The following is an 18,009-nucleotide window of genomic DNA, read 5'->3' on the forward strand; positions in this document are numbered from 1 at the left end:
ATGAATTAATAGTCAATAACTCGATTGACCATCTTAGAAACATGTTGAGCAAGTGTCGGGTAGAGTTTGAAACTATTAGGAGGTTGTGGTGGAATGGAATTAGGCTAATGCAAATTTTTAATGATACCATGAACTCCGTGTCTATGTAATGTATTTATCATTAAGGTTGTACCTAATCTACCCAGAAGTTATTTGCAATAATCCATCTGGGTTCCATCTCCCCAATAGTACATCTAAAGCCCATGGGGGCGAAGTAACTTTTGTAATTTTTCCTTATCTATTAATTTAACTAAGAAACCTTTTATGGAGAAAAAAGAAAAGAAAATGGAGCTATCTTGTTTGAGTGCAATTAAGTATGATCCGACAATCATGTTGAAGAATAGGTGCATCTTCTTTGAAATGGAATACAAGGAAGTGTTGGTTTAAGGATTAAAAATCTTAGTTATAACAATACTAATCTCAAACTTATGATGCATCAAACAAGGCTTGCGAAGTCTCAAATGGTAGAGGACCAAAATAAGGTAGGGATTTCCATCGAGAGCCTCATGCAAGGTGGAGACCAGACTATGTTTACACCTTTAATGCAATTTCATGATTCATGGGGACTGAAGTACATATGGCTAGCTATTTGTGAGAGGTTAGAGGACTGAGTCGAATTGGAAGTTGAGGTCAAAAGGCCCAAAACATTTGATGATGTATAAAAGGTTGCAATACTGTGGTGTGCATGAGTGAGAGAGTAGATAGGACCAAATGAGCTTGCCTTTTCCAAGAGAGAGCACCTCCTTATATTAGGAACAAAGACTACATGCCAAGATGGCTACACATCTAGAACTACTCAGTGTCCTCCCACACTGGTCGGACACACACACACCACACCTCCCCCCTTAGGAAAGAAAAGATGGACATCTTTTTATAATCTTGCACTAATAATGGACTCAATAAGAGGGATCAACTTCGATGCCTTATCTGGGGGGGAGTGATCATACAACGGCTTAAGGCCTTGGGATGGAACTTGGGGACTAGACTTGTCATCATGCCGATCATCATCAAGGCATGGAACTTGGGGACTAGGCTTGTCATCATGCCGATCATCATCAAGGCACGGAACTTGGGGACTACACTTGTCATCATGCCGATCATGGTCAAAGCATGGAACTCGTACATTTCACATATGTAAACATTATATCGCTATCCCAATGTAATGGAAAAAACTAGGAAGAGATAATTGAGGATTGGGCATGATATTTTTGTGACATACATCCATTTCCATAAGGGGCTCGGTGAGCTTGAGTTGATGCTATTGCTAAGAGCTAAATGGAACAAGTGTTCGAAGAAACTAGTAGTGAGTTAAGTCACCCATATAGTGGTTTTAGTAACGCTTGCAAGAAAGAACCTTGACATAAAGCCTCAATTAATCAGAATATTTTTATCTCACGTGGGGTTTGAATTGCACCTCGTGATAAAAAACCACAGACACTAACTCCTCCCACGTAATAATACTTAGTCCTCCACTTGTAATCAATGGAGAATAGAAACTCAAATAGAATGACCATAATTGGGGCATTAAATAAATGGATGTTGTCTGGGGCAATGTTTTTCCCCAACCAAAGTAGATCTTGTTACTTATGAAATGAGAAATTTTTGGATACCAAATGCAAAAACATGATTTTAAAAATGCAAAGACTTGGAAGGATGAAAAGGGATGTACAAAGTGCATGATCGGTTCTCATTGGTGAAACAAGCAGAGGCAAGTTTTTAGACCTACTAAAAGCTAGAAGGTACTCCTTTCCCACCTCAAAATGGCTCATCTTCCAACCTACTTTTCAACGTAAAGTGCAAGGATTGATCTTGAAGGCACAACCGGCAAGGAACGAGAACCAATGGTATGAAATAGTTGCCTTTGGTAATTGTGAATGCGATGAAGATGGAGGATTGAAAAAGATGAGTTTTGGCGATGGTCCGATATGGAGACCTTCCGCAATCCAAAAGGCGAGTTGGCCATCATTTTTGCAGCCCAACTAAAAATGATAACTTGCATTGATAAATATGGGACCTCAATTGCCTGTGAACATGCAGGCTTAGTATAATTTTCCTTTATTATAACAACTGCTACTAGCATGATTTTGACGATGTGGTTTACATTAATATGGAATTCGATTTGGTTCCTTATGATGATCACATTGATTATGGATTTAGAATTGATCTTGGAACCCGGATGATAATTGTGACCAATGATACCCTGATACATTGGGATGTGACATATATTGCTTATCCTAGTGGTATGGGATACTATAATATTTGAAAAAGAAACTCATCCATTCCGTGCCTAAGAAGTCAATAAGGAAAATCATGCCGTCATTTGCTCTCCATCAGAAACTCTACTATGTACATGTATTTTCCATTTTTGATGAGTATCAACACTAGTTCACATATGTATTCTAGCATGCTTAAGGTTCAGAGAGTAAGAGTATTGACATTGGTTCACATATGTGGTAGAAAATATAACATGCTTAAGCTTCAGAGAGTAACCCATATCCATTTGGGTATCTCCACCATCCATGCTATATCAAAATGGAGCATAATTTTTCTCTACTTGAATGTAACCACTATCCTTGGGTACACCATGTAACATCTTTCCAAATTAACTTTCTTGGGACAAACATGAAGGAAGAGAGTCAAGCTGGTACAATAGGCACACAGGTATATTCCCTCTAACTTCTGATCCAAAGAATTTTATTTCTATTTTTCACATTGTGCTCATCAAAAGTACAACCACCATGCCAAGTCTACAAAGCTCATACACTTACAATATGTGGTACCCAAGACGAGGCACATATGAAGCCTGGGAGATATACTTTTACCCTTTTCCATCTACAACAAGCACCATAGCCCCCTCATTGTGCACATGAGCCACTGATCTGTCTTCGAATATAACTCCTATTTTGTACAGTCATATTGTACATTAGACCACTAGAATAAGTCATGTGCTTAACAATACCATTGTTTACTTTTTCAATATCTAGAATCAGGGAAATTAAAATGCTCCTTCTTCTCCAAAGGTATTTGACACTATCGGAACATGGCTCACTTCATCTAACCTTTTGTTTTCGTTTAAATTCTCTAGCCAAAGTCTCAATTAATCAGAATATTTCAATCTCACGTAGGGTTTGAATAGCTCCTCCTGATAAAAAACAATCGACACTAACTCCTCTCAGGTAATAATATTTAGTCGTCAACTTGTAATCAATGGAGAATAGAAACTCAAGTACAATGACCTAAACCCGGGCATTAAATAAATGGTTGTTCTCCAAGGCAATGTTTTTTTCGAACCGAAGTAGATCTTGTTACTTATGACGTGAGAACTTTTTGGCTACCATATGCAAAGACATTCTTTTAAAAATACAAAGATTGGAAGAATGAAAAGGGATGTGAAAAGTGCATGATCGGCTCTCATTGGTGAAACAAGCACAGGCAAGTTTTCAAACCTGCTAAAAGCTAGACGATATTCCTTCCCCCCTCGGGATGGTTAGTCTCCCAACCTACTTTTCCACGTAAAGTATGAGGAACGATCTTGACCACACAAGCAACAAGCAATGAGAACTAGTGGTAATCAATAGTTACCTCTGGTAATTGTGAATGCGATGAGGATGGAGGTTTGAAAAATATGAGTTCTGCCGATGGTATGGTATGGAAACTTCCCCCAATTCAAAAGGCAAGCTGGCCATAATTTTTGCAACCCAACTAAAAATGATAACCCACATTGATAATTATGGGCCCTCGATCGTCTGTGACCACGACGTGTCTTAATCACAAATTTCTCCTTGGGGTACATTATAGACAGAGTAATTAAGAGCTGGGTCGCACCCAGGGGAACCACAGGAAAGTGGCGGCAATCCTTAAAGCAACCCGGCTCTAAGTCACCATTGATAATGATTGATTGCAAAGCGAGAGCCTCTCTCTCTCTATCTCTCTTTCTCTCTCTCTCTCTCTCTCGCTCTCTCTCTCTCACCATGTCTGTGTGTCTACCATAGAAGAAGATTTAAGCTGGTGTATGCATCTGTGAATCTCAATGTGGGTATATACTTTGAATGTAAGTCTTGATGTTGTTTGAAGTCTTTTCTCAAATATCATTTCCCCGGAGGTCCTAAGTGTGTTCACACACATCAATACCACACATACGGTAATAGTGGAGTTAGTAGTGAGGAGATTTATGATTGAGCTATAAACCTAATCACATGAGCTAAGGTGATTTAGCATAATTAAAAATAGTATTGTAAGTACTTTATTAATCAACCCTACTTTCATTTTGTGTATATGTATTATTCCTTGCTTAGTCCATTGGTCACATGCACATAGATTTGCTAGTTTAGGCACTGTGCATATGTTTATCCTGGTGTAGATTTGTCGGTTAAGCAACATCAACTACTAATGCAAATTCACTGGTTTAAACACCATAAAACTTAACGTAGATTTACCAATTTAGTACAGATTATTGGTTTGGGAAGCATGTCATATTGCTGTCGATTTGATAGTTTATTGGTGAAAGCATGTTAACATGTCACGCTTTTTGAGGTAGTTAACATATGCCAACAAGCACATCTTGTAAGCATAACACATGGATAGGACAATCATGTTTTTTCAAGTGTGTGGGCCACCATCATGAACTATACAAAGTGTGATACTTGGACTTCAAAAAAATGAATCTTAATATTTTTAAAATCTCTAACAGTTAAGCTCAGTCGTTACGTTGAGGTAGTGGTGTAGTCCTGAAGCATGGATGGAAGCACATCGTAGGGGCCACAGGTCAGAGAGAGGGAGGAAAGTCATTGGAAGCTGCAAGCAGGTCTGCAGTTCGAGCCCAGCAGTCAACCCAAGTGGAGGATAGCTCACCACTAGATCCAGCCACCTCCGACAGTAATCTTGACAGTACTCCACCGAGAAGGAAGTCAAGGGGCAAAGGTTCTGTTGCTTCTCCTCCACCCTACAAAAGATTGAATGCTTCTAATTCCCTAGGATCGCCAATGTCAAAGTACATGCATGCAGGGAAGGGGAAGCAGGACTCAGGTACTCTCTCTCTCTCTCTCTCTCTCTCTTCAATGAGGGGGCCACATTTGGAAGTTGTAAATCAAGCAAAGCATGACACATTTCTCCAGCATGCCGCGACTACTGATATGTTAGTGAATCCTCTCACCCATGAGAAAGGACTTAGGTACTCTCTCTCTCTCTCTCTCTCTCTCTCTATCTATCTTCAATGAGGGGGCCACATTTGGAAGTTGTAAATCAAGCAAAGCAGGACACATTTCTCCAGCATGCCGTGACTACTAATATGTTAGTGAATCCTCTCACCCATGAGAAAATTGTGTTGCTAAGCATATGCTCCAATAAACACAGAGGACTATGCAATATGCTTCTTTTTGCAGTAGCCTCTGGCTGCAATCTAGTTGTGGATTCTCTTACACTGATCAGGTGCTTGTGCATTGCCATAGGCATTCAAAGTGAATGCTTAGATGATTGCATCTAAGGAGAGCCCACGCAATTTCCTGTGTAGAAATTACTTGAAAGCCCTATTCTAGTGGGGTTTTGTACGGTTTTAATCTTATAATCCTGTGTGGTGTGCAGGTCGATGGAAATCTCCCAAGCTGAACATCCCACTATAGGAAAAGTTTTGTGTAACAGCAGAAGAGTTTAATGTTGTCCATGGCCTCTCCATGGAATGTGACAACCCCAAATTGGTGAAGTGGGAGCACATTAGAGATTTGAATTGGTTCAATGTATTTAGAGAGGCAAAGGATCGCAAGAAATGGCACTCCAAATGCAGTAGCATTCGTAGCGACATGTACGACCAAGTACTTCAGCTGCACTACAGGGTGTACTAGAAGCCCCCCACCAACATGGAAATTAATTTGGCTTTTGCGAAGGGTTTTGTAAAACAATTCAGTCCAATGGTAATTGCAAGTGGCTCAATCATGCAGTTCAATTGGGTTGAGTTTGCTGTCCAGCATTTGCAGGACCTTCGAGAAAAAGGAGACTACGATGCCCATGCTGAAAAGTGGAGGGTGCGTAATACCCACCCCTCAAGTCGAAAAACAGAGGAGGGCTCCGCGGAAACAAAGGAAGATTGCACTGGCCAAGTAGTTCTGGACGTTATTTTTGCTGCCAGGGCAACACCCCTCTCTATTAGCAACTCTCACAAAGTGATAGCAAGCTTGTCATATTTGGGGCTCTCTGATTTGAAACACATCATGAGTGCAAATGACCATCTCAAAAATCGATTGCAGGATGCTAAATAGCAGCTCAAGAATGCGGGTCAAGAGCTTGAAGCTGCAAGGGTTCTGAAAGCAAGCCAGATATGGTCAGCCCTGTAGTACTTGCTATGAGACATCACATTCATGATGCTGAGAATGAATTGCGGTGTTTAGGCCTCGCTGACAGTGTGGATGCAAGGAGAGAAATAGAGCTCAAAGTAAAGATCGCTCGACACGGAAGGAGACACTGGATGGTTTGGGGTTTCCTCACAGTGAGGACACCCCCACTGCTGTTGATATTGACATAACTTATCTTCATGTAAGTGCCGATGGGTTTTGTGATTGAACCTTATGTTTTGAATATGTGCACAACTATCCTATATACTTACCATGCCTCTGTTTTGATTGGTTTGTAGATTAATGTGGAGGTGCAAGAAGAGAGAGTGCACACCTGCGATAGTCAATTGCAGCTGCTCATGCAGAGAAGTAGGATGATACAAGTCTCCTAATCCCCACTGGCCTATGCAAGATAGCTATGGACACTTTTACAGAGTGTATATGAGGGCTACGTTGGTGCAGCCAAAGTTATTCCGCGCTATAAAGTGTGTTATGCAATGCAAAGGGTGCTAACAGGTGCATGTCAAAGGGCTAAAGCATGTATGAAGACCCTGGGCAGGAGCGTGGCAGCGGAAATGTATTCTTAAAGTGGTTTTTTAGGCCAGGGGGGCCTCCAAAGTGAGATAATGATGACGGTAGGTCGCGGTGTTCGAGATGTGGGAAATGTGCCCCAAAATGTGGTATTCAAGATGCTCTAGAAGCTCTTCTAGATAGCTCACCAAACAGAGTCCCGGTGTGAAAGTGATGATTGTCCGAAGATTGAGTGCTTTGCAGATTCCCGACGGGCAGGGCAGGTATAGACAGGTGGCAAAAAATGGGATCAGTGGATACACATGTAAAGCTCGAGCTTTCGATCATGCCAGTTTTTTCGGTTCGCTATTCGAAGCTCAAACGAGCAAGTTATGGCGTGTGGAATATTTGCCGAGGGTCGGGTACGTGCTCACTGGGCCACGTCGATAGGCATGCTGACAAAGATATTTTTGAGCTCGCTCGGGTCCTAGAAAATTGCATGTAATGTGGGGGCTCAGTCAAAACTTGCGGCTCGCCGATCGAAGTCATGGTCACAGCGATGAGTCCACTTCAAGTTGACAAACCATCGCGGCAGGGGGGGTAAACTCGGTTTTTTTTTTCGAGTTGTCCGAGGCTAGCGTGACATTGAGGGGTGGACGAGAGCTGAAATTTTGAATCAATATGGTGAAGTTCCCATACCGCGACAGGAAAAAACTTTATCTGGCAAATCCGTGCGTATAGAAGCACCGGCACCATGGGAAATAAGTGGAAAAAAAAACATTGGCTATAAGTGGAAAGGGAAAAGGTGACATTAGAAAAAAAAAAAAAGATAGCTGGAGTTTGGGGAAAACAAAAGGGAAAGGCTCAAAAGGTAAGGGAGAGAAAGAAGAGGTTTTTTGGAAAAAAGAAAGGCTGCCCCAAAAAAAGAAATTTTTTTCTTTCTTTGCCTTGACAAAACTAAGAGGAGAAAAAAGAGAGAAAAAGAGCAGCCGTTTTCGAAAAAGAGGAAAAAGCTTTTCTTTGGGCTTCGGGAGAAGGGAGAGGAAAAAGAGAAGAGTTTTCTCGTGCTCGGCGGTCGAAGCGGGAATGCATGGTCTACGAAGTGGCTCGAAAGAGCGAGGGATTTTCAAGAGAAGAAGCCAGCGAGGGCGGCCAAGAGAAGCGACTTTTGTCGTAGTAAAGGCAACGGTGATGTTCCCACCGAGGTATGTGTCGAGGGAGTCGAGTGGTGAGGGTGTGCCTCTCTATATGAAGCGGCAATGGCCATGGAGTAGCCTTGAGGATGGTTCATGGAATTTGTACATGGTTTCTGGTTTGAAGGAGAAGCTGTGATTGTCAATTTTGGTGTCGTCTCTCCCCCCTTCCCCCCTTTCTGCTTTGCTCGTCCCCAGGGTGTGTGGTGCAGGTGTGTGTGAGTGCGTGCGTTCCCTCGGGCCCCTCGTGTGTGTGAGAGAGAAAGAGAGAGAGGTGTTGAGTTGTGGAAGTGCAAAAAGTGGGCAAGATCGGTGTGATCGTTGTCTAGAGACTATGCAGGTCATGTGTGAATTGGGCGAAGTGTAGGCGAGGCCCTGCTAGTGATAATTGTTCTTTTGAAGGTGCTTTTTGAGAGGACAGGGGTGTTGTAAATACCCTGAGCTATATAAAAGCAGTTGCGTGTGTGTCGGGTGTGTTTCCCATTCCCCCTCTCCATCTTCTGGTGCCCCCACGAAGGAGCACACTGATTGCTCAGAGTTAAGTGAAGAGAAGCAGTTTTTCATGTTGGTCGACATGGCGTCTCGAAGCTATGGGCCGATTTTTACAGGTGAAGAAAATCCTGATGAGTGGGTTGCAGACTTTGAGTTGTATATGATGTTGTTGCGTATGCCGAACGAGGACAGCAAGATGCATACATTTCCTTTGGTGATGCGGGGGAAGGCAAAGGTATGGTACGAAGCTTTGGAAGGTGTGTTGAGCCATGCTTGGCCGGCTCTGCGGGCGCGTTTCCTACATGATTTCCGCAAAGAGGCATCCCCAGCGGAGATGGATGCCAAATTGAAGGCACTCAAACATGATGTAAGTGAAGAGTTCAGTTTGTTTTTGGATCGTTTTGAAGTGTGCTGGGCAGAGTTAGCGAGTGCCATGAAATTGGCCATTGGCGACTACTTCAAGCTCGATAAATTCATGGCATGCATGTATCCTAAAGTGAGGGAGAAGGTGGATTTTTTGATCCCAGAAAACTATAATGGTTCAGTGGCCATCGCAAAGGTAAAAAGCAAGAAAATAAAAAAGAAGATTGAACAAGGCGTGTCAGGTTATGAAGCGGTGGTCCAACCTCAGGGTCCAAGGGATGCTGTTCATTATGAGAACCCTACAAATCAAGGTGTAGCCATTGTGCCACAAAATTGGGTGCGAGCCGTGCAATATTTTTTTGAGCAAATGCAGGAATTGCGGCTAAGCGTGATGGATAGACATCAACCAAGAGGAGCAAGGGGCAGGGCAAGGCCGCTGCCTAGCCACTGTTACAATTGTTGTGAAGAAGGACACTATGCGCCAGATTTCCCTCACCCGCTAAGAGAAAGAGGTGGTATTTATCCATTGTTTGGCAGAGGTAGAGGCCAAGCACAGCTCAATGGCCCAAGGGAGCAGGTAGTTGAGAATCAATTGCAGCGAGCTCCTCAGGATGGTGGTGAAGTCCCTAGGGTGAATATCATCCGAGTGGATAAGCAGGATGTTCAAGTTTTGGCCAACAAAAGAGCAAGGATGGAAAGAGAGACAGAAACCAAGCTCGAGACGAAGACCCGTAAAGGTAAAGAGAAAGTTTACGAAGGCAAGGAGCAGCCGAAAACTAGCAAGAAGAGGAGATGTCGCAAAATCAAGCAAGCAGACTTTCAGCTAGGGCGCGACTACCCAAAATATGACTTGGTAAGCGATGTTCCAAATCAAAAGGCTAACATTACCTTTGGTCAGTTGTTGGCTTTAAATCCCAATCTACGAAGACAGTGGTCTACAAGTGTCAGCCCGAGGCTTCCAAAGGCTAAGGTAAATGTGTATGCAACACAAAACATGGCATTGAGAGTGGGTAGCCCGACGAATGTCCTTCCTCTAGTGGATGTGGTCATTGAAAAGAGGATGCAGGTTCAGGCCTGTATAGATAGTGGAGCACAAGTTTGCATCATGACGGAGGCTGCTATGAAGGAAACAGGGGTCAAAGCAGTAGCTAAATCAAATGTACTCATGAGAATGGCTAACCATACCAAAGAGAGGTGTTTGAGTGTGGCTCAAGATGTAAGAGTGAAAGTGATGGGCATTGAGTACCTGCTCGATTTCTTTGTGATGAAAGCGGGTGATAATGCTTATCCAATCATCTTGGGTAGGCCATGGCTACTTGCAATACGGGCTAAGCAGGATTGGGGGAGCAGGGTGTTCACCTTGCTTGACAATGAGAGAGGGAGATAGGTGGTGCTTGATTTGAAGACCAAAGAGAGCCGTTTTCAACCTGTTGGCAGAAAAAGACAAAGATGATACGACAAGCTATGAGTATGAGACCGAGACAGGCTATGATGAGGGCTACACAGATACTGAGGAAGAGGAAAGTGAGGATGATATGCTAAAGATAGATGCTGACTTGTTTGGGGTTATTGTTGAAGGCTCCCATGTAAAAGGAGAGGTGCAACCACAGGTTAGTGGCATAGGTGTGGAGAAGGTAACTGCTATGCTAATCAAAGATTTGACCAAGAAAGAGACAGAAAGCTATGTTGAGCTATGTGCCTCGTTTTTGAATTTATTTGCGACGAAGTACAAGGATCTATGAGGAGCAAAGGGTGCAGAGCACAAGATAGTTCTTAAAGAAGGATGCAAACCAAAGGTGCAGAAGCTAAGGAGGTTAGGGGAGATTTAGAAGGAGGATCTTTGGTAGGAGATTAACCAGTTGTTAGATGCAGGTATCATATACCCCGTGAAGGAGTCGGAGTGGGTTTCTCCAATGGTTATCACCCCTAAGAAGAATGGAAAATGGCGGGTGTGCGCCGAGTACAAGCCATTGGATACGGTGACCAAGAGAAACCACTACCCACTATCGTTCCAAGATGAAATCTTAAATCAGGTGGCTGGTCATGAGAGGTACTCTATTATGGATGGATTTTCAGGGTACTTTCAAATAGGGATTACTCTTGAAGACTAGCTGAAGATGACATTTATATCTCCATGGGGGTGCTTTGCCTATCGGCAGGATGCCGTTTGGTTTAGTGAATGCCTACGCCACCTTCCAAGACTGGATGAATAGGGTGTTTGGTCCCTACCTGGGTAGATTCATTAGAGTTTCATGGATGACATTGGATGTTATAGCTCAAGGGCGGATCTTTTGTCAAAGCTGCAGCTATGTTTTCAAAGGCTTGACAGAGAAGGAGGTCAATTAACCCCTAAGAAGTGCAAGATAGCACAACCTCGAGTGCAGTTGCTAAGTCATGTGGTGTCAAAAAATGGAATTGAGGCAAATCCGGAAAAGGTCAAGGCGCTAGTCTTGATGGAGCCTCCCGCTAGTGCGCAAGGCTTGGCCTCCTTTGTACATAAACTAAAGTACTTGTCACCTTTTTTTTGGATGCTGTCACAGTATGTGTATCCTCTCCAAAAGAGGGCTCAATAGGTGCATGGCTTTGAATGGGATGAATATGCTCAATAAGCTTTTGACAGGGTGAAAGAAATCTTGTGTCAGCTGCCAACTGTGTGCCCTCTAAGCCAAGAGGATGATTTCTATGTGTCAATGACGGTAGGTACCGTGGGTATTGGGGCGGTGTTACTTTAGAAGGTAGGAAGGAGCTATAAGCCTATCTACTTTGAAATCACGGTGTGATAAGTCCTAGAGAGGTGACTTACACTGAAGCGGAGCAGTGGGTCATGGCATCAGTTTTTGCTTGTAGAAAGTTCAAAGTGCGTAAGTTTTATGTGTTGACGGCTAACAATCTATTGCCGGAAATAGTGATACACTTGAAGCCAGGGAAGCGGATCATGAAGTGGTTGATAGAGTTGCACGAATTCGAGTTCGAGTTCAAGATTGACCATACAAGTTGGTCACATTTGGCGGATATTCTGGTCAGCAAGGCCGTAGATTTGCCAACTTATCTAAGAATGGTGCGAGATGAAGCCAAAGAGGAGCCCGATCTGATGGGAGCTTTTACCATGTGGTTTTATGGTGCATATAGGAGGGTGATAAAGAAAGCTGGGGGAGGTGTGGTGATACACGATCCACACAGCAAGGTAATCTTCTCAAAAGCCTATGATTTGGAGGATGTTCATACCAACAATGAAGCAAAATATCTCGCTCTTCATCTAGGTTTTAAACAATGCGTCGAGTTTGGCATTTCCAGGTTGGTGGTCAAATGTGATGCGTTATTGGTCATCAAGCAACTATTAGGCCAATGGCAAGTAAAATGAGATTCCTAAAACATTGGTTCTTTGCCATCAAAAAGTTGTTGAAGTTCTTTAGAGAGATACAGTTCAAGCATGTGAAGAGGGAGCATAACCAAGAGACAAACCAACTAGCAAGTAGTAAGGTGCAGGTACATGTCGCAGGTATATATGTGGCTCTAGCCACATACACAGGTAGGGAGTCATTGAAGGAGGTGGAAGATTTCTTGGGTACAAGGAAGTCTCCTCAAGGTTTTTCTAAACTGTAAAGAAGGAGGATAGTTCAGAAAGCTCACAAATTTACACTAATAGGTGAAGACCTAATGACCTACGGTAGAGACGGGGTGCTAAGGAGAGTGCTCTATAAAGAAGCGATTAACTTTGTGCTGGAGCAATGTCATGATGAGAGTGGACACCAAGGGAAAGGCCAAGTACTGTTTCAAGTGTTAAGAGTGGGTTTTTGGTGGCCTTCAGTAGTGAAGGATGTGCACTATTGGTGCAAGACTTGCCATGAATGCCAGACTATAGGAGAGAGGCGTTTGTCAGCTGAGTCACAGGGGGCCATTGTTGCTCAGAATGCTTTTGAGAAGTAGGGTTTGGATGCCATCACTCCAATCCCTAAGTCTACAAGTGGTAGGAAGTATGTCGTGGTTGCCATCGACTACCTCACCAGGTTGGTCGAGGCCAATGGGTCGAGGCGAAAGCTGTGAAGGAGGTAAATGCACAGTTTGTGGCCCACTTTGTTTTCGATAACATTTGTTGCCGTTTTGGAGTGCCGTGGGTGCTCATTTCGGATAGAGGGCAAGGGTTCAGAAGCAAGCTTATGCAAGAATTGGTAGAAAAACTAAAGATTCAACATCCATTTTCCTCGCCTTATTATCCCCAATGCAATGGTCTTGTGGAGAGTGCCAACAGAAAAATCATCAAAATGTTCACGAATTATGTGTATAAGCAGGAAACAAAATGGGAGATCAATCTAGAAAAGTGTCTATGGGCCTGCAGGACATCCTACATAGACACTTTTCTAGATTGATCTCCCATTTGAGTTGGTTTATGGTAAGGAGGCAGTGCTACCAGTGCATGCACAGTTGGGTGCTTTAAAAGGTATGTGGCACATCAATGCCACTCCACAAGGTGTCTTACAAGATGGTATTGTCGGCCTTGAGGCGTTGCAGATGGATAGAGAGGCGGCAGCAGACTACTATGTGAAGTAGCGGGAAAGGACAATGGCCAAAGTCAATGAGAGTCTGCCAGAAAAAAAGATAGAAGAGGGGGACCTAGTAATGAAGTATGAGAGCTACTTTGACTTCACCTTCCAGAAGAAGTTCAAAAAGAAATGGACGGGTCCCTACAAAGTACAAAAGGCCTTTTTGAATGGGACGTATCAGCTGGTGAGAGCCAATGGTAAGCTTCTCAGGCACAGGGTAAATGGTGTACGGATCAAACTGTACTTTGATAGGGGAGTGGTGCCCGATGTACATCAAACAGTGACCAGGGGGGTTGGGCAACCCACTTGAAGGGACTCAAGAGTAACAGACATGCATGTTTTGTACATATGGTGGTGTGTTTTCCAGTGTAGTTGAGTGTTTGCAGACTGTTGCAAGTTTCAAGTTCAATAAAGCTAATTTTGGTTAAACATAAATGTTCAACAGGGGGGTGAGCAATGATGGTGCAACCAAAGTTGGTCCGCGCTATAAAGTGTGCTATGCAGTGCAAAGGGTGCTAACAGGTGCATGGCAAAGGGCTAAAGCAGGTATGAAGACCCTCAGCAGAAGAGTGGCAGCGGAAATATATGCTTACTTTCAAGATTTACTAAAGGTATAAAAAGAACATATCACCAGAATGTCCACAAAGTGGTTTTTTACGCTAGTGGGGCCTCCAAAGTGAGATAATGATGATGGTAGGTCACGGTGTTCGAGATGTGGGCAATGTGCCCCAAAATGTGGTATTCAAGATGCTCTAGAAGCTCTTCTAGACAACTCGCCAAACATAGTCCCGGTGTGAAAGTTATGATTGTCTGAAGATTGAGTGCTTTGCAGATCCTTGACGGGCAGGGCAGGTACAGACAGGTGGCGAAAAATGGGATCAAGGCAGGTACAGCCAGGTGGTGAAAAACCGGCATGATCACGCTGTCGATCATGACGGTTTTTTTGGTTCACCATTCGTAGATCAAACAAGCAAGTTATGGCCTATGGAATATTTGTCGCAGCTCGATCACGCCGGTTTTTTCGGTTCACCATTCGGAGATCAAACGGGCAAGTTATGGCTTGTGGAATATTTGTCGGGGGTCGGGTACGTGCTCACCGGGACACGTTGATAGGCATGCTCACAAATATATTTTTTAGCTCGCTCGGGTCCTGGAAAATTGCATGTAACGTGGGGGGTCAGTCAAAACTTGCGGCTCGCCGATCGGAGTCATGGTCACCGCGATGCGTCCACTTCAAGTTGACAAACCATCGCGGTAGGGGTAAACTCGGTTTTTTTGTCCCTTTTTTGGACGTGTTGTCCAAGGCTAGCGTGACATTGAGGGGTGGACGAGAGCTGAAATTCTAAATCAATATGGGGAAGTTCCCATACGGTATGACAGGAAAAAAACTTTATTTGGCAAATTCGTGCGTATAAGCACCGGCACCATGGGAAATTGTTGAGCTTATATGTGAAGCTACTCAATATATGGATTCTCTATATATGGCGCCTAGCTCCTCTCTATATATACATCATCTCATGTGTGTATTCTTCACACTTTGGGGTTCTATTTCTGTGCTCTCTCCTTCTCTCTCAACATGGTATTAGAGCAGTACGTTTCTGTTTTTCAATTTTTCTCCTGATCAAAACCGATTTTGAAGAAATTATGCGTAAGAGGCATCCGAATCAATGTGGTCTATAACTTTGCAGAAGAAAGTTTTTTCAAATTCTGCACCAATTTTGAGTTATCGTTCGCAGACTGCGTACGTACCTGAAAAGTAACTTTCACTTTTTGTTTTTGAATTTTTTGCTAATTGAAAACGATTTTGCAGAAACTACCTGCATTGGGGAACGGAATCTATGTGGTCTACAACTTTGCAAAAGAATTTCTTTTTCAAATGCTGCACCAATTTTGAGTTATCTTTTGCAGACTGTGTACATGCCTAAAAAGCAACTTCTCTTTTTGTTTTTTATTTTTCTCCTGATTGAAAACAATTTTGCAAAAACTAGCCGCTGCAGGCATCGCAATCGATGAGAAACTATTCGCTTGAGCCAACGGAATCGATGTGGTCTATAACTTTGCAGAAGAAAGTTTCTTTAAATTCTGCACCGATTTTGGGTTATCGTCTCAGACTGCGAATATGTTTGAAAAGAAAAATTTAACTTTTTGCTTTTGATTTTTCTCATAATTGAGAAATTCTCAATTATATTTTTTCTTGATGAATCATATATTTGTTACTGACGTAACTTTGCTGCAGAAGCTAGTTACATATCGTTCCGATTCAGTCAAGCCGTTAATGATCGTCCAAATTCTATCGAGCTACTGTTGGTACATGATCTTTTGTTATATGATATACTCATTCATTGATTTTCGTATAATTATTCTTTTAGAGAGATAGTTTACGTCGTTTTTTTGATAATTTATCGTTGATACCATAGTGATTTTGATTGTACCATGATGATGTTTGTTAGTACTTTGGTCATGGTGATTTTCGTTGATACCATGATGATATTTCATTGATACCATGGTTATTCTCGATGATGCCATGATGATATTTCGTTGATACCATGGTTATTCTCGGTGATTCCATGATGATATTTCGTTGATTCCATGGTTATTCTCGGTGATACCATGATGTTGTTTCGTTGATACCATGGTTATTCTCGGTGATACCATGATGTTGTTTTGTTGATACCATGGTTATTTTCGGTGATGCCATGATGTTTTTTCGTTGATACAATGATTATTCTCGGTGATATCATGATGCTTTTTGTTGATACCATGATGATTTATTCATTTTTATTGATACAATGATGATGTTTTTTTAATACTTTGATGATATTCATTGATCACTATGTTGATAAATGCTGTTTTATGTAGTATACACAAATATCATTTGCATCATGTAATCACGTATCTTGTACTTTTACGTTCATACTTTATGTACCATATGTTTTTGTGCATATATATGTCTTCAAAAGAGTGGCGTCGCGAACCATCTCTTATGGAATTGTGAACGTAATTATATTCACTAACGATGCTAATAGTTTTCATGACTATGTTTTTTTGAGTCTATGATCTATGTAGGATTGATCAAAGAATTGATTTTATGAAGAAAAACTTGGTGACAATAAAAGATTTATGAAGATATGTTTGGTGATGCCATATTGATGACAACATGAAGTCATGTCTGGTGATGTGATATTGATGACAAGCTACATAGCAGATTCACGGAGACACTTTTAATTACAAGCTGATTGATAGCCTTTACACCTCTTTATTGAACCTTTGTATTCATTATTGTATTTGATAGGATAGGAGTAATGTAACTCCTCATAAAAAATTCATTGTAAAAGGAGTGATGTAGCTCCTCATAAAATATTCATTGTAAAAGGAGTGATGTAGCTTCTAGTGAACATTTGTATATTCAATGATTTTTATAATATAACGGTGGGTGTATATAGAGCTGTGGGTTTTTCCCTTGATACCCCAAGGGTTTTCTCATCCACAGTTAGAGACCCTTATTTGAGCGGGGGTGTTGAGCTTATATGTGAAGCTACCCAATATATGGCTTCTCTATATATAACACACAGGTCCCCTCTATATATACATCATCTCATGTGTGTATTCTACACACTTTGGGGTTCTATTTCTATGCTCTCTCCTTCTCTCTCACTAGAAATAGGTGAAAAAAATATATCATTGGCTATAAGTGGAAAGGGAAAGGGTGGATGGAAGGTGACATTAGAAGAAAAAAAAGAAAGAAGATAGCTGGAGTTTGGGGAAAAAAAAAGGGAAAGGCTCAAAAGGTAAGGGAGAGAGAGAGAAGAGGTTTTTTGAGAAAAAGAAAGAGAAAGTCAGTGGCGCCAGGCGCTACTGTCCAAAAAAAGAAATTTTTTTCTTTCTTTGCCTTGAAAAAACTAAGAGGAGAAAAAGGAGAGAGAAAGAGCAGCCGTTTTCCAAAAAGAGGAAAAAGCTTTTCTTTGGGCTTGGGGAGAAGGGGGAGGAAAAAGAGAAAAGTTTTCTCACGCTCGACGGTCAAAGCGGGAATGCATGGTATGTGAAGCGGCTCGAAAGAGCGAGGGATTTTCAAGAGAAGAAGCCAGCGAGGGCAGCCAAGAGAAGCGACTTTTGTTATAGTGAAGGCAACGGTGATGTTCCCGCCGAGGTATGTCCCGACGGAGTCGAGTGGTGAGGGAAGTGTGTGTCCCTCTGTATGAAGCGGCGATGGCGATGGAAAAGCCTTGAGCATGGTTCATGGAATTTGTACATGGTTTTTGGTTTGAAGGAGAAGCTATGATTGTTGATTTTGGCGTCGTCTCTTCCCCTTCCCCCCTTTCTTCTTTGCTCATCCCGAGGGTGTGTGGTTCCGGTGTGTGTGAGTGTGTGCGTCCCCTCGGGCCCCCCGTGTGTGAGAGAGAGAAAGAGAGAGAGAGGTGTTGAGTTGTGGAAGTGCGAGAAGCTGGCAAGATCGGTGTGATCTGTGTCTAGAGACTATGCAGGTTGTGTGTGAATTGAGCAAGTGCAGGCAAGGCCCTTCTAGTGATAATTGTTCTTTTGAAGGTGTTT

This window comes from Adiantum capillus-veneris, chromosome 9 (genome assembly GCF_014529385.1).
Source record: "Adiantum capillus-veneris isolate H3 chromosome 9, ASM1452938v2, whole genome shotgun sequence".
Lineage (NCBI taxonomy): Eukaryota > Viridiplantae > Streptophyta > Polypodiopsida > Polypodiales > Pteridaceae > Adiantum > Adiantum capillus-veneris.